This window comes from Lathamus discolor, chromosome 9, assembly GCF_037157495.1.
Source record: "Lathamus discolor isolate bLatDis1 chromosome 9, bLatDis1.hap1, whole genome shotgun sequence".
Classification (NCBI taxonomy): Eukaryota; Metazoa; Chordata; class Aves; order Psittaciformes; family Psittacidae; genus Lathamus; species Lathamus discolor.
Window position 1 is genome coordinate 10,534,793 of NC_088892.1, and position 23,659 is coordinate 10,558,451.

Here is a 23,659-nt window from a genome sequence, read left to right on the forward strand (position 1 = left end):
AGACTTAGATTTCTCTAAAAACCTTAAAAAATAATCAGCAGGGACACAATTTTACATTATTCTAAGAACACAATTTTGCATTCACAAAAAAGCTGGGAAGGTGCTAACGCTCACAAGTGACTGAATCCCAAATATTTTTGATCAGCTATGTCTGTTTCAGTAAACACTGGCAGATGGAGAAACAGGAAAAAAATGCACTTGAGATGTGCATCACTAAAAGAAGAATTGCAGTGATGGTGCCACCTTCTCTAAAATAAGTCAGAAGGGCACTGGATCAGAAGTGGTTTTTCAAGCATTCATGGCAGCTGCTTTCTTCAAGTGCATACATTGAATCCTCCTTTGTAAGGTATATTGCAAATTATTCAGAATGTGGATAACAAAATCCCTAAAGTAAGGAATTAGGCCTCTGTAAAAAAAAGGATTACTACCTAGTCACTGTTGTGATTTGTATTTCAGACATAACTATTTCATTCAGCTACAATCCTATGCTGAAGGACATGCAAGCTATCAGAAGCTGCGAGCACTAGTACCCTATACCTCCAGATGCTCACAATACTGTTTACACACCTATAGAAATCCATAATTTATTACAGTATTGGTTTCATTTGACTTCAATAAATGATACAACAATATGTATGACATGAGTTGGCAGGCTGACTGCAATGCTACCTGAGGACCTGATAAGTTCATATTATGAACCTCTTCAAAACATGAGGCTGTAGTTTCATAGTTTTACAAGTTTCAGAACACTGCTCTTGGTATTGAGTGATAGCAATTACAAAAGTAGCAAAATTCCAAAATCCAAGAGGAAAGCAAACAGAGAAACATGACATACTTTTACAACACAGAATAAAAATTAATTCACACTAACAATGCAGATTTTTCTTGTAAATTCTTCTCAAAAGGTTACTAACAAAGGAATGGATGTTGAAAACAAGAAAGCCTGTAAAGTGTATTGATTCACAAAAAAAAAATAAAATAAAAGCTTTCAGAAATAGGCATTTCCTCACAAACAAAAAAAAAAAAACCTGCAAGCAAGCATTTTTTCCTTATCCTGATGAAACAGGAGGGTTTTGGAAAAAACTTTGAAATTAATTAGAATTAGTTCTCAGTTAAAATATAATTAAGCCCCTTCAGAACAGTTTCATTACAGGTTAACTCTTGCCAAACATACCTATTTCTTTCCTGGACATGTTTACAGGTATAATCAATATTATATCACATTTAGATTAAGGAACTTGCATAAAGTGGAATAAATCCAAGTAAAAAACTGGCTGAGTAGCACACAGACTCATTACTGAAGAATCAGGAACAAAAAGGTTTATATCTGTTTGAAGCTATCAATCACTCTGAATAATTTAATGACTGCAAAAAAACCCAAATCTAAATTTCATCTACAGCCTTTAGAAAAATACTACTTTCTAACAAGAGGTTTTCCACTAACATTCTAAACACTATTTTTAAGAGAAAACCTCTTCCAAATTTGGGATTGTGAAATTTTCACTCTAAAGTTAAACCAGGGTTAAGTTTAAATCCATTAAGTCCTGGGAGTATAATTTAAGGTCAGCTGAGCCTTTTTCAAGCAAATAATGGTTCATAAGATACATATCTGCCGAACTGGCATCCTGCCAGAGGACACTACCAAAGAGCAAATGGATTAAACCAAAGCCACAATTTTGATACAATGAAAGGTCCCTCCTAGTTTGTACATTTACAATCTCTAATCTTCAGCTAGGTTTAAGACACTTTTATATGTGTATATATATATATGGATGTACACCAAATTTATTATAGTCAGTTTTAATTCAGAAATACCTAGCACAAAATTGTAAAGCTGTAACATACCCCAGCTGTTTATTATTTACCTGTACAAGAGGCAAAGAGAAACAGCAGGACTTTTAGGAGCACCCAATTAAATGGCTTATATTTCTTACACTGCTTACTATCCCCTCTATGCTTCTTCAGTTGTGAGCACTATCAGACACAAGTAAGAAAAGGGAAAAGCCTCCAGCACACAAAACCCTATGTGTCTGATTACACTGGGGGGGGGGGGGGGGGGGCAGGGAGGGAGAAGAGGAATCTTTAAGGAGGGGGGTGGTGAGACAAGACACACTAAGAACCAGAACCCACAGTTTATACCCAGACTATAAGCCAGTTTTTCTACAGGAGCCTACAGTCAGTTTCTTTCACAATCTGACTGCAGGATTCCACAATCTGACACTCTCCATCCTTGCACTTCTGTACTGATGTACCATGAGTACCAGATTACTACTGTAAGAAAGCCTATTTGATGGACATGGGCAAGTACAAAGGTTAAATAATTTGGTTGAAAAAGGGACCAATAATTAGCAATTTCACTCTACAACACCAAATTTATATTGTATAAACATGACACTAGAAAAAGGCGTCCAAAATCATAATAAAACAGCACATGAACTCACATGAATAAAGTGTCAATGCTATATAACATGTCTGAAACGAGCAGATACTTATAAATAATGCTCTAACTGTTCCGGATATAATAGTAACAAAAACCCAAAATCCAAACTTGATAAAAGGTTTAATGCTGTAATATTTGCTGCACTCTAACAATTTAGGGAGAGCTGGAAAAGACTCAGAGCTACTACATCACCCTTACTCACCCTGGCATATAACAGCAGGTACAAGTCCAATTTTGGAGTACTGAAGAGCCAGATTTTACTTATGTATTAGTTAAACAAGATGGGTTTTCTCCATTTTTATTTTTTATGCTTTTAAATAAAGTCTGCACCTAGAGAATAAATACATTTATTCTCTCATTCTTAAAAGAAATAAAACACTGAAATGTCACAAAGACTTATAATTTTAGATAGTAATTACAGGGAGTTGTTTAGGTCAAGGATATTTCACTAGAAATAATACAGAATTCTGCCATCCATTATATCTCTCAATAACTGTTGACAACTGCAAACATTTAGCAGAAACTTGGAGATAAGCAAAGTCTGTCACTTGAAGCTGCCATTTTAAAATGTTGAAGTGATAATCTTTTTTCATGTTTTGATTTGTATTTTATTATTCTTAGTATCATTATTAATTTTAATTAACATTTTACAGTCAAAATGCACATTTTATTTACTGCTACATCCATTTTCACTGCTTTTGAATTATTTTATAATGCAGAATTGTTAACATTTAGACTTCTGAAACATGGCAAACGCAGTAGAACCTCCATAAATTATTTACAGTTTTAAAGACCAAAAGCTTATTAACATTTGCCTGGAAGAGCACATTTGTGTTTTGCTCTGAAGCTGAAAATGTAAATTAACATCTTCTGGCCTGATTCTTTTCTCACTATGTCACTGTTATTCTCAGTTAGAATGGTGCAAGCAAGCTAAATCGAGCCTAAGGCATATAAAGACCTCAAAGAATAACCCCCTTAGTGCTTTCAGAGCTCTTCACTGAACTTTAATTTTCAGTCGCTACAAAAGGAAAACACCGCAGACACTCGCAACAATATCAGTGTTGAGAAAAGGGTCTCAATAACAGAAATTCCTACTTCAGGATTTCAAAGTGTATAGGTAGTATGCACATACTGGCAGCCTTGTCAGCTGTACGAGTAATGGGGAAGGGAGGAAAGGGGCAGAGTGAGGCAGACAGAAGATAAAGTTATACCTGTGTTCTTCAGGGTATCAGGATCAAAGGGCACACTGCTGAGGTTAATGAAGATTTATCAGTAGTAAATGAATGTGAGCAGTAACTGATCTAAAGTCCAAAATATGAGCAGGGAGATCCAGTGGCAAATGGTTTAGTATTTGTTTGGGTTTTTTTTGTTTGTTTTTGTTTTTTAGGGGGCAAGGAAGAATTAAAATACACAACAAGACTTAAAAAGAGCTTGAGATGACATGAAAGGTTATGGTTTACCAAATTAACATGAAACATATCAATTATTTCCCTTGTAAGAAGTCATTGGTGACCAAGCTCTTCGAAGAAACTTCAATTTCACCACAGTACATTCCTCTCCAAATACACTTATTTAACAACAGTTAAGGCAGCAGCATTAGTTTCATTCTCATAGCAAGTTAGAACAGTTCTGATTTAAAAAAAGAACTCCTCACCTTATTCATACTTCAATGAACAGGTGAAGCTGCTAACAAAATAAGCATTGCCGTAGATATCTGTCTCTTCTACACCCACTCCATGTCAGCACAAGCATTTGCATAATGATGGGACAAACTGATCCAGGTTAGAAGTAAAGCATTTTTCCAGGGTAATTTTAAGGTACATTTGGTATCTGCTCCAGTTAATCAACTTCACAAGCACTCGTGCTGCTACAAGTTCACACAAACTACCTAATGGTTGTGTGCGAAAAGAAAATGTCAACTTTTATCATGTTGGAGAGTTAAATTGTGACACTCTTAAGCCCACACATTGCTCAACAGGAGATTTAGTCAATGGAAGATGCCTACCCATTCAGTAGCTGACAATATTTGTGGGAGATGGAAGTTGCAGAAAACAATGAGTTTGGAATAAAGACCCTTGCCAGAAAGAAAAAAAAAAAAAAAAAAGGTGACACCTGCTGCAATAGTCTCACTTTAGTCTGTGTTGAGAAATAGCTTTTCTCAGTGTTCTAACTGAGCAGTGTTTCCCCACTTGCCATCCAATACATGAAAACAAAAAATAATTTGAAAAATAAAATGCTAAAAAGATGTTTTCTGCCATGAGGGGAGGAGTGGGAAAGAAAGAAAATAAATCTCAGACCTCATGGCCAGATTTTCAATCACTAGATATAATGCTATCTATTTGTGATGTTAGAGTACTCCTGATCTCAATTATGTCCTTTCCACTGAAAATTTTACGTTAGGTTGCAGGATATTACAGGTGGGGCATCATAATTTACATTGGTTGCAGGCTTTCTTTAAATATAACTTGTTTCTCAGTCTTGCCAACTGAGTTGTTTCAGTTAAGTCCCATTAGTGCTGTTCTGGTGTCCCTACAGCCACTGTCCCTAAGGACTGAGGCATAAGAATGACTGCTGCATCATTAATCACTAAAAGTATTCTTTTGTGAAATTAAGTTATGGGGCATTTGAAAAATATTTGGAAGCATTTGGAGCAGATGGAAAACTAAAAAAATATAACAAACATGAAATGAATTTACAGGTAAAAAAAGGAAAAAGCAGTAAAATTTATAAATAGAAACTGCAAAAAAGTAAATCACAACTGACCTGATTGACCTGGCTTCTTGGTTAGGATTCTGGTAAGACACAGAGCCATCATTAAACATTGAGAGCTATAATGAGGCCAGATAAGGATGAGCACATTAAAACCACGTACTTCTTCCACATTTAAAACATTTACGTGCAGACAGCTACAGTCTAGGATCAGCATAACTGGTGCAATGTAGTGCAATACAGGTCAATGAGCTAGAAGGACACAGCAATTCAAAGTAGAATTGCCTTTAAATGCTTTGGACTGGGAATAAGTTACAATTCTGTATTTCCCTTCAAATATGTACTAGAAGATACCTACTGCACCATTCAGACTACTGAAATAATAATATGTCCTGGGTTGAGCAGCAGCAGTCATTTTTCTCCTTCTTAGGAGCTAGTACAGTGCTGTGTTTTGATCTTTTGGCCTGGGAACAGCGCTGATAACGCCGATGTTTTCAGTTGCTGCTCGAATGTTTGGTCTGGCCAAGGACTTTCTGAGCCTCATGCTCTGCCAGGGAGGAGGGGAGGCCAGGAGGAAGCAGAGACAGGACACCTGACCCAAACTGACCAAAGATGTATTCCATACCACAGCACGTCATGCCGAGGATGTAACTGGGAGGGACCCAGAAGGGCTAGAGGGACTGCAGGGTTGGACGAGGTATCGGTCGGTGCTCGGCTGGGGGGAGTGGGGCGAGTTATCAGTCGGCTGGTGTTGAGGTGTTATATTCTTTCCTCTTGTTATTTCCTTTATCATTATTATTATTGGTGGTAGCAGTAGTGATTTGTGTTATCCCTTAGTTACTAAACTGTTCTTATCTCAACCCGTGGGAGTTGCATTCTTTTCAATTCTCCTCTCCGTCCCTCCAGGAGCAGAGGGAGGGCAAGAAGAGGGGGAGTGAGTGAACGAGGTTTGTGGTTGGGTTTAAACTACGACATAATAATACACAAGTATTTCTACCACTGTTAACTGCCCAGGTGCTATAATACATACGATATAGGGACCTACTGATCTGACTGCTGAGTCATGAAAGTAAAGGCAAGTCCTGTACGCTTAGTACAACAAAAGACACCGTGGAACAGCAGAGTAAGTGGCAATACAGTGAAAAAAAAAAAAGGCACAAAATACACTGTCACATGCATAAAAGTGTCAAGCCTAGAAATGAGGATGCTGCATGAAATTAAAAGGCAAGAACCTGCTAAGAATTTTGGCTGGACAGAACTAGGTTTTGTAAGCAGTTTACAAAAGTTTGCAGTTCAGTTTTGTTGGCTGAGGAGAACACCTTGAGAGCACCTGTAGAGGATGAGCAAGCAACTGAAGATGAAGCTTATGGACTAAATACCAAATCCTGGATAGAAAGCTCCTGCTTAACTCCATCCTATAAAGCGATAAATAGCAGAAAAGCATGGTGAAGATTTAAGATGCACAGAATGCTTACCACAGCTTCCTGACAGTGAAAATGGGATTCGTTGCAGCTTCAAATAGAACACTACTGAAAATGGTTAAAGAACAATAAGTGTTGTGAGCAGTTTGTTGTTGTTGTTGTTTCAAGAGTAAAGTAGTAAAGCAGATTTGCAGTTGTAAATGAAGACAGACAAGGAAAAGGAAGGTGAAGGTAAAAAAAAGAGATCAGAGAGGAAAAAAGGGCAAATAGAGGAAAACTGATAAAATTGTAGAAGCTATTGGACATGGTGAGTCATGCTGAATTCTGCCAGTTTTCTCGTAAAACAAACAAGATTCTGTGCTGAAAGTATGTACGAGGCAGTGATTTTATGCAGGTGCAAACTCCTGATGGAGCAAAGAAAGAAGAAGAGAGGTTTGTAATAAGGAGTAGTGTAGGGAAGACCAAGAAAAATAAATAGCACAATACAAATAACAGCGTGGAAAAGCACAACAGTTTATATGGCTTACAAGCCAGTTCCTACCCAGTGCCTACATTTCATCACCCCATAGTTAAGAAGCTTCTACTGGAAGGATATGGAACAGGAGGAAGCTAGGGCTGCTGCTGCAGAACTTGTAATGAGAGCTTGAAACAAACAAGCAAAACCAAACCAAGACAAAGAAAATGCTCACACAGCAATACCTTATACAAAGCAGAAAATTCCACTTTTCATTCTTAGCACTATCTTAGACTAATAGTTTGAAGCCGATTTATCTTCCTTCCATTGTGCTACACAAAACTCAAGGAGATATGGAATGTCCCAGATGAACACAGTATTACATGAATATGACAAAGTAATCTCATCTTCCTTCTATACAAAAAAGCAAATAATTTCCTGTTGAAAGGAAAATATTTTACTAAACTGGAGGCAGCAGACAGTAGCCTTTCATGCAGAATGAGACTACAGAAAACAATTTAATAATCAGCATTTTATACGTCCAGACATGTGCTGTAGTTAGTGAGCATTAAAGATGATTTATACCCAAGAGTTAAAGGAATAAGGGTTGGAAATAACAGCAAAAACCAGGAGAGCTGATGGTCATTGTCATCATGACAAAGTGGGTTTTTTTTATTACAACAGACAGATGGCAATTTTAACAGAAAAGCGCTTGCTACCCTGTTGTACTGTTCAGCCTGACCAAGCTTCTTCGAAAGACTTCATACAATGCAGATCAAATCAGCTCAGTAAAAGCTATTCATTTGCATGACCTTTCTGGAACAGGGAACTGAAGTCATTCATTTTACTGCAGCACTGTTAGCAAAAGGCTGACAGGAGTACATAGCTTTCTGTTCCAAGGTACCATTATGTACATTACGTGTCTGCATAAACAGCGATGAGCCAGCCTAGGATAAGTCAGTCTGTTAATATTTAGCAGTGCAAAAAAAGGCAGTTCAGCATTGGTAGATAGAATTAGATACACATTCTCTGGTGTGTTTTCTGGGGAAAGGATCTTTGAGAACATAGTCTTTGCAACAAACTGCATGATCAGATGTGTTCCCTCTGCTTTAGTGAGACTTATCAGTGTATCACCTGTTCATTCAGCAGCCTTCAAAGGCTCCGTGTTAGCAGCATCCTTACTTTCTAGAGATGGATATGAGCACAAAGTAGCAGATGACTTGAGGTGTCATAAAAAAACTCAAACAGCTAGTGTAGCAAATGAACCTGAATCTTTCCAAATTTAGCTTCACTACTAATAGGTTTGTGTACTCTCCAGAGATTAGGGAACATACACTTGGATTGCTTGTGCTCCCTCCACTCCCTCCTACTCCAGTCTTTCAGGAGAGAAGTGCAAAAAGCCTTTAAATCACTCATTACTCATCAGTTAAATGTCTGAATACAAGCACACTGATATTATATCTCAGCTCTTTGCTCTCGGGCCGCTTTTCAGTTCACTATTTATGCAACGTCTGCTGAGAACATACTTCAAATACTGCTGCTCAGAAATGAATGTATCATGGTTGAGTATACACAAATCCAGTGATGCACATATATTATCCTCTAACAAATACAAGATACTGAAATATGCACCACGCACATGGTACATTATATACTACTGAGATTACTTAGAGATGCAAAGTATGGCAATATATCAGCTGACGAATTTCCAAAGTGCTCAGAAAAGTACTCCTAGACCTAATACATTACACTTAAGGTAGCCTATAACTAGTAACTTCAAAACTAGAGTATGGTGTCAGCTCAGAGTTCTCAATCAGAAAGCTAATTTCTTCAGTCTTGAAATAACTGAGCACTGAAACAAATGCTTTAATCTCAAATGCTAAAAATGGGACTTCAGCTTGTTGAATCAGAAGCAGCTCTATAGCATGCCACATAGTGATCTCTGAACTAACACTCAAGAAATGAACTCAAGGGCAGAAATTGTATTTGATTCATTAGCTCTGTTCTGCACTGTGCTGAGTACAACTCTACATCATATTTTATTATGCATTATTATATTATATATTTTAATACATATTACACAATTATATATTATATTATTAGTAATAACAATTTAACTTGAGACTTAAAGGAAAACAGGGGAAGTTTAGATTGGATATAAGGAGGAAATTCTTTCCTGTTAGGGTGGTGAGACACTGGAATCGGTTGCCCAGGGAGGTTGTGAGTGCTCCATCCCTGGCGGTGTTCAAGGCCAGGTTGGATGAAGCCTTGCATGGGATAGTTTAGTGTGAGGTGTCCCTGGCCATGGCATGGGGGTTGGAACTAGATGATCTTGAGGTCCTTTCCAACCCTAACTATTCTATGATTCTATGAATAAAATTAACACTGAACTTCCTTGAAGAACTGTAACTTTCACATTATCCAACGCCTCATGTTATGCCTTCAGTTTCAGGAAAGAAGAAAGATTAAAAATCTCTTCCCTTCTGAGTTCATACTAGTACCAGTTTATTTACCTCATTATTGAGCTTCAGCTACTACATGGCAGGCCACTGCTCTACACAGAGTTTTCAAATCAGGTTTTTGCATGTACAAAGGTAGCTTCTCCCTCTAGCAGAAGCTACTAAAGCCACTAAAGCCCTAAAGCCACTCAGGCGAACAGTACCAGTTCAAAGTTTAGTTTGGAGAAGCCTTGTGACTGAGCAGTACTAAGGATTTGACAGCCGGTATGAACATGCACTAGCATGGTTGGACTCTCATAGTTGGAAACAACTTCAAGACTGCGTTTAAGAATAAACATTAATTTTGCATATTACTTTCCTGCTAGAAAAGCTTTCGAGACTACCATTGTGATAGCAGAGCGCCTTTCCTGTGCCATCTGTCTTCACAGCACTGCCATACAACTAATGAGTTATCCTGATCATCCCGAGTTGTGAGTGCTCCTCACACCTGGCGGTGTTCAAGGCCAGGTTGGATGAAGCCTTGTGTGGGATGGTTTAGTGTGAGGTGTCCCTGTCCATGGCAGGGGGATTGGAACTAGATCTTGAGGTCCTTTCCAACCCTAGCTATTCTATTCTATGATCCTTTCTACAAGGGATCCCATCCACATATACTGATAGAATTTGCAGCATCCAAAATTCAGCTAAATCTACAGTTGCCTTAAAGATACTGTAGATAAATTAAGCTAAAATCTAATGTTCACTCACCGTTTAGACTTCTAATAGGATGTTTTCAAATTCTGATTTTAACTCTCACCCAAATCAGTGCAGCTGATACCCCAACTGTATCACTATCAGAAACACAGCTGTATTTCTACACCATTTCTTCCTTGTCTCTGCCAAATCTTAATGTGTGATAAGAACCCACATAACACTGACATCCCCACACAATCACATTTAACACACACCCCCATCCCCCCGAGTTCTGTGACCATATCACAGTCTGTTCCACCTTAAAAAAAAAAAAAAGCAGCACTGCTATGCAGTGCAGAAGTCAGGCACAGTCAGTGCCTGTTTATATCTTTGCCATAACTCCTTGGCTTTACGGTGATACTTATTCCCAAGAGCTTAGATTGAAGAGATAAAACAGTGCACATTTGTCTGTCTTTTCCCAGAAGCACAAGTATTTCCCTGCTCTATGTGACTCTCTGCCTCTCCCTTGCCATTCTCTAACTGTAAGCCTCCCCTTTCCCACTAATGTCCACTAGGAATGACTCAACAGTCTCAAAAAGCAACATTCTTTTGAAAAATAAACCAAATTATTCCCCATTTAACTGTGTAGAAGCCACTGGACTTAGAACATGAATAGGATCCTAAAAATCTATTGCTAGGGTAGTCTACACAATCCTACAATATCAGAGAGAAAATAAATGTATAATTCCAGGGCATCATCATATTTAGATCCTTGATATATACCACAAGCAATTTTTATTCTTACTGCAAGCCATCAGATTATTTGGATTGATTTTTAATTAGACTACAACATTGGCATTTTCTTTTTTCCCTTATTTCCTGAAGGCTGACCTAGTGCCTCTGTATCAACAAAAGGAAAAAGATGTCTATAGACAGCAAGCAACTCAAAAACAGAGCAGAACCAGGTGATCTGGTGACTACAAGGGAAACAAACTTAGCTGAAGAAACATACTTCTGTGAGGGAAATGGAGAGCATTTTAATAAGGGAATGGGCAAGATTCAACAAGAGGCTGGCATTTACATGAAGAAAACTGTGGATATCTACAGCCCTCCAAACAAGGAGTGATATAACTACATCTTACAGATTTCCTTTGGAATGCACCTTCATCACTGGTATATCTACCAAGAACATCTGCAGCAATACTCAGAGCAATAATGTTTTTATTTTTCCAGTGATAACTTATTCAGGAAGGCCAACTGTTATATTTTACCTAAGAAGCAGACCTTTACTCTGCACAGTGTTTGGTCTCAGTCAAGAGTCAAAGCAGAGCAACACAAAAAAAAAAAAAAAAAAAATCAAGTTGTTGAGATTTCTGTATCATGATTTTTTAGTGAGCTAGCTGGTACTAAGCATGACATTCAGTGAAATATCCCTCAAATTCTTCTCAGCTGGCAAAAGACAGATTTAAGTACAAGACAGGGTATCTTTATAACACGTTGGTATTTATTTATGTAACTTCAGTGTGAGTAGTTAAGATTAGCAGACTTTTTTTCTTGGTTATTAAAACCATGCATGCAGTGTGCTTTGGATATTAACAATAAAAGCTTGTATGTTATCTCTATTTTAAACCAAAATATTGAGTAAAAAAGAAAATTTCCTTAAAGGCATTTCAGTTTCAGAAAGATATTTCATAGCCAATAAAAACTAGCTGAGCTATGAAAAAGAACAATGAAAGTGATAGCAAAACACTCTCCAAAGAGTGATGCAAGTCACTGTATTCCCAAGCCTGCAATAGGCCCACAAGGCTGAGGTAAATCATTCAACACTCTACCACCATTCAGCAAAACATATGTTGTAGAAAATACGATTTTTAATAATAAAAAATAATCTGTTGAAAAATGATCTATCAATCTTTGTTCAGGTCAAGGGTTCATTTATGAAAGGTTAGTAGATGATTAGCAAATGTTTTAAGTTTTTATTATCACAAATAATATGCTGCATATATATTAGAAAAAAGGGCTGTAGGAGTTTGTGATTTATGAATACAAGCTATAGTCATGACTTAACTAATGACCTGAGCACCCTTGTTGGGAAACATTATTTATTATTAATGCCCTCTAATCAGAAATTTACCAATTAAAATAGCACCCTTATACAAATTATGACATATATACACATCTGTTAAGGAGTCTAATGGTAGAGCTGTAATGTCATTGAACACTCATTTATAGAGACTTGTCAACCTATAGTTTCACAACAGGGCAACAATTCACTGAAATACACTTAGTGCCTCACACAAGCAGGTGTGTGCAGAATAAAAGGACAAATCAATACCTTCAGACAGGCTTGTATTCCATGGAAGCATATGGTGGAGATGCCACCAGATGATTTGAGGAAAGAATCTACAGTATTGCATATGAAGTTTTGCAGGAGAGTATAAATGTTAAAAATGGACAACTGAGCTACTATTAAGTGACATTGTCTATGATTATCTACTAGCAATAAAACCACATCAGATAAATGGCTACTTTCCTCAAAAGAATTGCTAATTTAGCACAGATAAAAGTCTGAATACTTGCAAGGGTAGTGCTAATACAGCTGCCATAGTCTAAGCAGATAAGACACAGGGTTACAGACTAAAATTAATCTTATTAAATTAGCTGTTTATTTGGAAAAAAAAGTAGCTGAGGCTTACCTGGCTTCTTCAAATATAAGAAAAATCATAAAATCATAGAATAGTTCGGGTTGGAAAGGACATTAAGGTTGTCTAATTCCAACCCCCCTGCCACAGGCAGGGACGCCTCACACTAAACCATTGGCTTTCTGGGCTGCAAGCACACACTGAAGCTGGCTCATGTTCATTTTCTCATCAATCAACACCCCCAAGTCCTTGTCTGCAGGGCTGCTCTGAATCTCTTCTCTGCCCAGCCTGGAGCTGTGTCTGGGATTGCTCTGACCCAGGTGGAGGACCTCGCATTTGGCATGGTTAGACTTCATGAGGTTGGCACCAGCCACCTCACAAGCATGTCAAGGTCCCTATGGATGGCATCCCTTCCCTCCAGCATATCAACCGAACCACACAGCTTGGTGTTATCGGCAAACTTGCTGTCCATGTCCATGGAGACACTGTCCATGTCACCGACAAAGATGTGGAACAAGACCGGTCCCAACACTGATCCCTGAGGGACACCACTCATTACTGGTTTCCAGCTGGACATTGAGCCATTGACCACAACTCTTTGTGTGCGGCCATCCAGCCAGTTCTTTATCCACCGAGTGGTCCATCCATCAAATTGATGTCTCTCCAATTTAGAGTCAAGGATGTTGTGTGGGACAGTGTCAAATGCTTTGCACAAGTCCAGGTAGATGACACCAACTGCTCTATCCCTGTCCATCAGTTCTGTAGCCCCATCATAGAAGGCCACCAGAGTGGTCAGGCAGGATTTCCCCTTAGTGAAGCCATGTTGGCTGTCACCAAGCACTTTGTTGTTTTTCATGTGCCTTAGCATGCCTTCCAGCAGAATCTGTTCCAAGATTTTGTCAGGCACAGAGGTGAGACTGACTGGTCTGTAATTCCCTGGGTCATCCATTTTCTCCTTCTTGAAAATGGGGGTTATATTTCCCATTTTCCAGTTGTCAGGAGCTTTACCCGACTGCTGTGATTTTTCAAATATGACGGGCAGTGGCATAGCAGCTTCATTTGCCAGCACCTTCAGGACCTGCAGATGGATTTCATCAGGACTTGTGTATGTTCAGGTTCTTAAGATGGCCTCGAACCAGATCCTCTCCTACAGTGGGCCTAGGGTCTTCATTCTCACAGTCCCTGTGTCTGCCTTCCAAGACTTGGGTGGTGTGGTCAGAACACTTGCCAGTGAAGAGTGAGGCAAAGAAGTCATTAAGAACCTCAGCCTTCTCCAAATCCTGTGTAGCCAGTTCTCCTTATAGCTTCCATAGAGGGCCCACGTTGTCCCTAGTTTGTCTTTTATTTGCAATGTACTTATAGAATCCCTTCACGTTACCTTTAACATCCCTAACCAAGTTTAATACGAGCACTGACCGATACCTTGTCCAACCCTGCAGTTCTAGCCCTTGCAGGTAACTCTCTGTTACATCCTGGGCATGACATGCTATGGTATGGAATATCTTTTTGGCTAGCTTGAGTCAAGTGTCCTGTCTCTGCTTCCTCCTGGCCTCCCCTCCTCCCTGGCAGAGCATGAGGCTCAGAAAGTCCTTGGGCAGACCAAACATTTGAGCAGCAACTGAAAACATCGGCATTATCGACACTGTTCCCAGGCCAAAAAAAAAAAAAAAAAAAAAAAAAAATCAAAAACACAGCTTTGCACCAGACACTAAGAAGGAGAAGCATGACTGCTACTGCTAAACGCAGGACAACATGCTCAATAAATGGTCTTGACACTTCAAAGAACAATGTTTTAGTTTAAGATTTAAGTCTGAATCAACCAATTTTAACATGCTGTAATGAAAACTTTGTGCCTGAATGCTGTATGAATCCTGTTAGCATGGAAGGGATGGGAAGAATTCAGACCAAGCCTCTCTAACGATAAGGTCTCTATTTACAAATTGCAATAGCTAATGCGCATTAAGTACATAAGACTGCTTAAACAAAAAGGATATAACCTTTATTTCTTACCTATTTGAGAAAGAAAGAAAAGCAAGCAATATGTATGTTTAAGTAGGAAAAAAATTAATGGCAAGAATTGCTAAACAATAGAACAGATTCCCTTCAAGCAACATGAAATCTCCATTGCTACCATATTTAAGAACAAACTAGGAAATCATTTGACATGAATAAGGGTAATATGTCCTGTATTGCACATGTGATGGACTAAACAACTTGATCAGATCCCTTTAAACTGCTGTTTCTATAACAGCACTTACAACTTCAGATCTATTTGCTCTGACTCCCTCTGGCCTGATGTGTTTAATTTGGGACAGAAGCTAGATACAGCCTGAGAAGTTACTTAGAATGTGCACAAGCTAAGTAAAATTTAAACAGAACGGCATGCAATGCACAACAATGGGGAAAACCACAAAGTGACAAGCACTAGTATTTCTAGAGAAGAATAAAAGTAAGTACAAAGAACTGTGTGAAACCCATAAAATTTCTAAAGGAAAAAAAAAAATTGTGGGCAGAAATAATCTGCCAATCACTTAATAACAGTGGTGTTTGGGGGGGATTTCAGCTTTTCTTCTTTAAATTTGTTTCTGCCCTCAAAATACTTTTACATCATGCAGAATATGCCATCTGTCACACCCAAGCAATCCTTCACATGAGTGAATTTTATGCTAAGTAAACATTTGGAATGTAAAACCTCCACCCAGAAGCTGGCTACTTTTCCACATGAAGAGAAGGCCTGGAAAGGCTAATGTGTCAGTAATAACAAGCTTCACCACAGCTGTTTAACTACATCTTTTATGAATGTAACTGAACTGATCTCCAGGAGATAATTTCAGACAGTATACAGTAGATCCAGGGCATTACCCTTATTAATTAAAACCACTATAACAGTATAAAAGAGTTAAATCATAGCAGGGTTGCCTTTAAAATGCTTAAAGTAGGGACCTAATTGAGAGAAAAATATAATTAACTCAGGAAACAACTCATCCTTCCGAAACAGGGATCAGCAGTAAATCAAGGTGCTGTACCAGATCATACTTTTTTCTTTTTCATTTAGACATTAACACATTACTAGAAGTTCAGCAGGACTTAGGAGAAGAAAGATACTGTCAGTTATCACTGCCATGCTTCTAGGACAGAGAGAGGCTCCTGACTTTCACCAAGTCTAGAGCATGGCAGAAACATCTTTGCTGCTGTTCCTCACAGCTCGCAGAATGAGAGTGAATTCTTAGAACACATAAGGGAGAAGCATGTTGACTGAGCTGTAGTCATCTTACAGCACAAACCCATTTCTTTTCAGTATCTGTGCCAGATGCTGATGATCCTGACCTTATGCCATCTTCCTACATATCTCAACTAAAAACTAAAAAACTATGTAACTTAGGGATGGGACAACACCTTCAAATTGAGAGCACTTTTCAAATACATCACTCAAACCCAGCTTTTCCCAAGTTAACAGAGCTTAACCTCAAAAAGAAGTTCTACAATATACAGCTCCCCCCAAAAGAAGAAATGTATTATCTGGCAGACATCAATCCTACCTTTTTTACCATAATGGGTCATATTTACCACAGCTTCCAAATGTTCAGTGTGACATCTGGCACACAAATAGCCAATTTCAATTAATTTCACTTGACTGCAATTTGAATTTGTTTTCTGCTTCTATCATTTAACATAAATTTGGACACACAGCCCTGTCTATCCTGCATTACTCTTTACATGTCCTCCAAGTTGTTAATCCCAAAGGCATCATTCCAGGAAAGTGCTCATTAAAAACTGAGCAATTGTCCTATCTTAGTAAGTGTGGAAGGTCAGGCAGAACATTAAGTTAGCCAATAATTTCAACTACTATGTTTAATGTTATAATTTTAACGATTAATAAGTGGAAAAAAAATATACATCATAACTTAGAGGATACTTGCAACAGGTAGATTGATTTGTTTCTGTCCAAGAGCATCATGTTATACATGTTTGTAAACTTAATCTCTGAATCCATTTTTTTTCTAGTCAAAACTGCAAATGTTCTACTATGATCAGTTTGAAGAGGTATGCACTGAACTGTTTGATATGCACTATAATTCCTGGATCTTCATACAACAAACACAATTGTTTACTAACTACTTGGAAAGAATATTTTTAAGGAAGAGAATTTTAATCTGCTCCACTTGAGCAAGAAAATAAAATGACAAGATTCTAGGCCATAGGGATTTTAATAGGAGCATTTTATAAAAGTGCTGCCAAGGCCTCTGATGAAGCTACACAGACCTTTGTTTTAAACAGGAGCATGAATACTCCAACCTTTGCTTGTGTTCTAGCTCCTCTGACCTGTAAGGTTTTGGACATTGGAATGTCTTATTGAGACATTCTTACACACAGGCTTCAGCAGAAGCATGGTATTTAATGCTTTAAATTAAAGCTTCAGAAATCAAACAAATTTTCTTATCAAGGCCTAGACTCAAGTCTCATGCAGATACTAGTGCCATGTCATTAGTCAACCTAATAAAAGCTTTAAATCAATACCCTGAAAAATGGAACAATAATCCAAATCAAACCTTTCCACACAGTACTTATTAAATCTGAAGAACAGTTTGAAGTTACTCCCTTAAACAAAACCTTCTTTAAAATACATGGGTCTTGAAGAAAATTACGTATTAGTTAGCCACCATATGCTTTTTCCCAGTGTTATTAGAGGGTCAGTTTACAAACCCAGTAAGAGTAATGGCACAGCACTAACAGTTAACAAATCAAAATAGAAAGGTGTTTAGGGCATTATTACGGATCTGTAGTATATCCAAATAAATTAATACTATCATAACAATTAAGCCAGGGATTGTAGAGTGATGAATGAGAGTCCACCTTGCTAAAAAAAATACCCAGTGCTGTTTCAAATTCTAAACTTATAATAGTCTTTTCTCCTTCCAAATTCAATAGTATTAAGCAGATGAGAATCACAGGGCAAAAAGGTTACTATTACTAATTTGTCTAATACTCCAGAGCATTAGCAGAAGAGCAAGATAGTGCAGACGCATTATAGGCTGCATAAAATGGCATTTTTGAAGTCAATATGGGCTAAAAATCTTTGCTGAGGTCAGCTACTCATTAATAAAGGAAAGCATGCCACAATCTAATGTCTGGATCAATGTAATTGCAATGAGAGATAAAAGGAAACTGCATGCATTAAGAAACTCACTATAAATTACACAGGTCTCCTTATCTCAACTCCTACTGAAGTCAACAGCAAATATTCATCAGCTTCAATAGGATTGCTGATGGGCCCTAAATTATCCTTTCCTGTACATCATAAGGCCTGTAACTTCCATCTTTCACTGTCTGATGAGAGGTAACCTCACAGACATGTCACTGGAGCTAGCACACCCTTATTTAAATAAGGGTTCTAGAATGAAGTCATTTTCCTTTATTACCAACCTTTTCTGAATAAAATTAACACCACCTCAGAGTTCTTATTGGTTAACTGCTCAATTTTGCTGAAACTTCATGTATGATGGGATAGATATTGAGTGAATTTTGACAGTTGGAGATATTAAATAGCATACACCTCAGTGATTCAAGTAATTTTGAGAGGGGTGAGTACAGCACAGAAGTAGACTGTTAATCCTGAAGAATGCATTTTAATAGCAGATTAAGCATGGAGTCCCATTAACAGAAACTTCACTATAGTTTTTCCCATTTTCATTTGCTAGATGTAACTAACCATGAACTTCATCAAATATATCTGGCTCTTGAGGCAGTCAAGATCATCATGTGCTTAATGTATGTTCAATGTAAGCACAGCATCTATTGAACATGAAAGACAGGCTCCAGGTTAGTGAGTCTTAAGGTCTCACTGACAAACTCAGTCTGATCCATATATGCCTACACATATTCCCTGTGGACTGCAGTAGGAAACCAAATTCAGCATAACTAGTCCATTGTAAATGGCTTGTTGATATACTGTATACATACATAATTTGCATACACAAAGTAGATGCACACAGCTAGGACTGGACTCCAGTGTGGCAAAGTCACAGGGACTAAGAAATATACTCAGTCTTTTCTCTTTCTTTGGCTTTTTCATCTAATCGCCCCCAGGATCTTCAGTTTAACTGGAGGTGACAGGGGAACAAGGAGGGGTTGTGCTGGTTACACTCCTACCACAGTAATACAATAAAATGTCTTTTTCCTTCAGTGGCTGGGAATGAGGATTTGAATGCATGGTTTGGAAGGGTAATATGGTTAGATCCATGAGGTTTTTTAAAAAACAAAGAGTTGATGACTACAAAGCTCATAGTGACATACAGGAGACCATTAGAGACTACTTGTAACCCCTTTCACCAGCCATTATAAAGCACTCCATCATGCAAGATCAGAGTATTACATATTTTTCAGTAATTAAGAGCTTACTGAAACTCTAAGAAGTGCTAGGAAATATGTCATGTTTTTCCCTGATGAGAGGGAGACCAAAGAAAGCCAGAGATGGGCCTTGGGATGGACTGAGGAGTCCCAATTTCATTCTTTATTTGTGCTTAAGCTCTAATACATTAAAAAAAAGAAAAAAAAAAAAGCAAGCAAGCAAATTATAGTTCTAATACAAACCCTAGGAGCCAGGTTATGCATCAAAAGGAAAGAGAGGAATCATTTCTGGTTTCCAGCAGAAGCACTTAAGCCTGAGTTAATAGAGTACAAATGCAGTACAAACAGCAATCAAATCACTCTTCACACCCTCCACCTGCCACCTTGTTTTAATTTCCTTTCCTCCATAATTCCCTATTCTGAGAGTTGGTCCCTTCAAAAAGCTGTCAAGATCCATCATTAGAAATGAATAGTCACTTTTAACAACTGAATTTGTAGAAGTGTTAAAAGAAGCCTCCTAATTCCTAGGGGTCCTACAAAAAGTACCTGTAAACTCCCATGTGAACTTGCTCTCAAATCTTCAAGTTAAGTAGGGGTTTTTCTGTCATTAAGGTTTAATTCCCCTTCCACCCATATATTCATGAATGATTACCAATACTTCTGTTTCTTTTAAAGTATCTCACTTGTATATCCCAAATTCATGATAAACTTTCCAACACTGCACTATATTGGTAGCTCAACTATAACACTAGCCGTATCTGTTAATCCTGTGTCATCTGAACATTGCATTAGACACTTAAAGTCAAAAATCAGTTTTCATGAATTTAATTTCTTGATTTTTGCTTATAAGGGAAATTCTTTCTTATAAAAGACCTAGGAAGGACCAGAGCATAATTCTAATGAAGGTCAACTCTATTGATGCAGTGGGGGCAAGACTGTTTTCAATCATTTCAGTCTACACTTGGGGAGGAGAGAGAAAAGGGACACGTAGTACAAATAAGGAAAAAACACTTAAGTCTTCCCGCAGCAATCATTTAAGCTGCTATTGAAAGAGATTGTAAGTATGCAGTGTGCATATTCTTCAATTTCTCGGTCCCCTTTCAAGGAAACATTTAGTGTGGACATGAATATGGAACCAACTTACAATAACAAATACCTTTTCATGCAAAAATCTTTAGATGTTTATGCATTACATATCCTTTACCATTGAAATGCAGAACACTGTCAAAGACATCAATGCAACAAATTCAGAGTAAAGCTTACACAAAACCTGTAACTATCCAAATGAGGTTTCAGGGAGCAGGGGTGAGAAAGAAGAGGTTTTAAGCAAGCATAAAAAGTTCCAGATAAGATAAAGCTATGATCTGCTGAAAACAGAAAGGTGCATTAAGTAATAATTGGGATAAACTGCATTCAGAAAAAAAATAGTAATGACAACTACCATGAAGTATGCCTTGCATACTAGAAGCTCAGTCATGCATTCAAGATCCTAAATTAAGAATTAGCTTGACTGTAGACTGTGTGCTGAGAACAAACCTCCACAGGTCTTGCTGCATTCCTGTTTATGCCTCTCCTGCATTGCAAAACCCACAGGCTCCAACAGCCAACATCCTTGAACCACTGCTTTTCTACTTAAAATGATACCAACAGTGGCCAAGGGTTACAAAGAGCTGGGAACCCTCAACACCTCTCCAAAACTATCACCTCCAGAGACCAGTTATGGAATGTATGCCGTGTTTTGGCATTTTTTTCTTTGAAAAAACAACTAAAAAATATATTTTTAACTTCTAAGTTACAGAAAAGCAAAATTAGGGTTAATATTGTTTTGGCCTTTTGGCTATTCATTTGTCCCCTTTTCTTTGGGAAATGGTGCTAAAATACCATAAATACCAAATACCTCTAAGACAATATCCCCACTGGGTTGTTTGGTTTTTTTTTATGTGATATTAACACTCCTCACATAAGTATACAAAACCCTTCTCAAAACAGATTTCTTTCCCTTTATCTACTTGCACATTTGGTTAGCTGATTGATGAAGTACAAAGGAGAAATTTCGTAATTTCATTGGCTGCTTTTTGTGAGCAGATGGTTCTTCAGATTCTTCTGATTTACCTTTAAAGCAAATATAAGCTCAACCTGCAAACAGGATAATTTTAAATTATAATTACAATGCAAGTGCCCATTTTCAGAATATACATGCATGGAACAATAGTTTTTATCTATTGAATGTTAAGCCTGGCTGTCTGAATAATTATTACAAAGCAGAAAGAAAACGCAAGGGAACATCAGATTCATAGCACAGTCATCAACAAAGTGTTGTTACAGTATTTCCCTTTAAATAAAGCTGGCAGCTGTGTGGGATAAGCTGCCTTTCCTCTTTCCTGCAGCTACGCCTTGTGAAGGCTAGCTGGTCTGGAGCTCATTCACAGAAAACTAGAGAGGGAGGACTAGCTTAATACAGCCTGGATAGGAAATGTGTTCATTCAGTGGAGAATGGGGCTGCTTTTTGTCAGAGCTCTATAGCACTTCCAGCACCATTATTCATGAGCAGGTGCACATCCTATGAAAGTAATCTTTTGCAAGTGAGCTATTTCTAGAAAACACTGATCTAAAGTTTTTAAAGGATTCCAGTGCAAACGAGATGGAGAACTGACTGGGAAACAAAGTCAGGTTTGGTAACTTAAAACAGTGAAAAGTTACTCTCATTTATTACTTAGATACAACTCAGAGAGCCTGATTCCTCCCAGTTAAGCACCTTAAAATTTAAACAAATATACAAAATTTGAAAGCACCCCTATCTTTCACACAGTTCCAGCATCATTATCAGTACCTCTACAACAATCCTCCTACTCAAGCTCAGCAACTAGTTTCTGAACAAATCCTGGGTTATAATTTCAAATCAATCCACTAATTCCACCCCAAAACTACTACTTTTTCCATTCCCTGCTCTACCACCTTTCCAGGAGTGGAGGTGAGGCTTACTGGGCAGTAGTTTCCCAGGTCCTCCTTCTTGCTCTTTTTGTAGATGGGAATAATATGGGCCTTCCTCAATCACAGGGCACCTCATGCATTCTCCATGACTTTTTTAGCCTCTGCAACATCCACTGTAGGTACATGGTTGCAAACTCACATATCTATCTCTGTCTCAGCTCCTCTAATACTGCACAACTGTATTATATATGTATATACATATATGTATACTCATTCCTAAAATAATCTATAAAAAATATAGCAAGAATACAAAATATAACCCTATGTCAACAATTTATTTAGAGGTAAGTGGAAGCTACTTGATTAAGACCTACAAGATTCCATGGCCATAATATAGGTATGACACCTCTTAAAATGATCAGTCTATCCACCATCTCTTGTAGGTCTGCTACCTGTCACAAGAGGACCTCAATACGTTCACACTTATGTGCAGGTGCTAGCCTTTTCCCCAGAAGAAGCACCTAGGTGCCCATCCCAGGCCACCCCTGTACTGATACCTCCATCCTTACCAGCACTGATGACTTCTCATGGGACACTTCAGCAGACAAGGTGATTCCGGCCCCGAGCCGAGACGACGCCATTGCGGCAGAAGCTTAGGGCACTTAGTACTGCGCAGAGGAACACAAAATGCTCCCTACGCACGCCACGTCCTACCCCCTGCACTTCTTCGAGCCGTTTAAATCTCCCGCGAAAGCTCCTGGCTCCGCCTCCCGCTCACTGATCGGCTGCCGAGCGCTGCCGGGGCAGCACGGGGTTCGGAATCTTCGGCACAACCCGGATCTAGAGCGCAACCCTCGGGCTCACTGGCAGAATAATCTGTTTATTCCCACAATCCCTATTTATATGAGCTCAGTACAGCTATTTGCTTATGGAAATTTCAATTTCATCACATTGTTCCTGAAATCATTTGGCCTAAACTATATTTTTTAGATTTAAGTCTCTAAACCATTTATTTTGCTACTACTGTCCACAATTTTTTGGCCTCTGCTTCCCCTCATTATTTTAATGAGCCTCTCATGATGTAAATTTTGTTTTCCGTTCCTGAGAGTCTTACTGTATTAACTTACAAATGAAATAGTGTCTGATTTAAATAGTCCAACCACATGTTCTACAGGAACTCATTCCTGAAATAATCTATAAAAAATATAGCAAGAAGGTAAAATATAGCCCTATGCCAAAAATTTATTTAGAGGTAAGGAGAAGCTACTTGATTAAGACTTACAAGATTCCATGGCTATAATATAGGGATGATGCCTCTTAAAATGATCTATCAGTCACAATAGATGTAAGATGTAAATCTCATTCTTTTTTATTGCAAAAGTTTTAAGTAGTAAAGACATATTTTATTCATCACAATTTTGCTTCTTAAGAAACAGAGGAAACCTACACCACAGTAATCAAATTCACTTCTTTGAAATTATTACTTAATTACACCAAATCAAAATTCCATAGAAGGACACTGATGTTAAAGGTCAGACTACTAAAACCATTTATTAGAAATGGTAGTGAGGCATAACAGTAGTTAT

The 23,659-nt window shown here is 38.1% G+C and overlaps 1 long non-coding RNA gene across 2 annotated transcripts in view; it reads right to left on the reverse strand.

Annotated features, from left to right (window-relative positions):
* LOC136019464 (uncharacterized) overlaps positions 1–22,761 on the reverse strand; it is an 87,350-nt gene extending 64,589 nt beyond the window's left edge. For both annotated transcript variants that reach the window (XR_010614893.1, XR_010614895.1), the window contains exon 1: positions 22,643–22,761. This is a non-coding gene — a long non-coding RNA (uncharacterized LOC136019464). The remainder of the gene's footprint in view (positions 1–22,642) is intronic.
* Between the last annotated feature and the right edge of the window lie 898 nt (positions 22,762–23,659).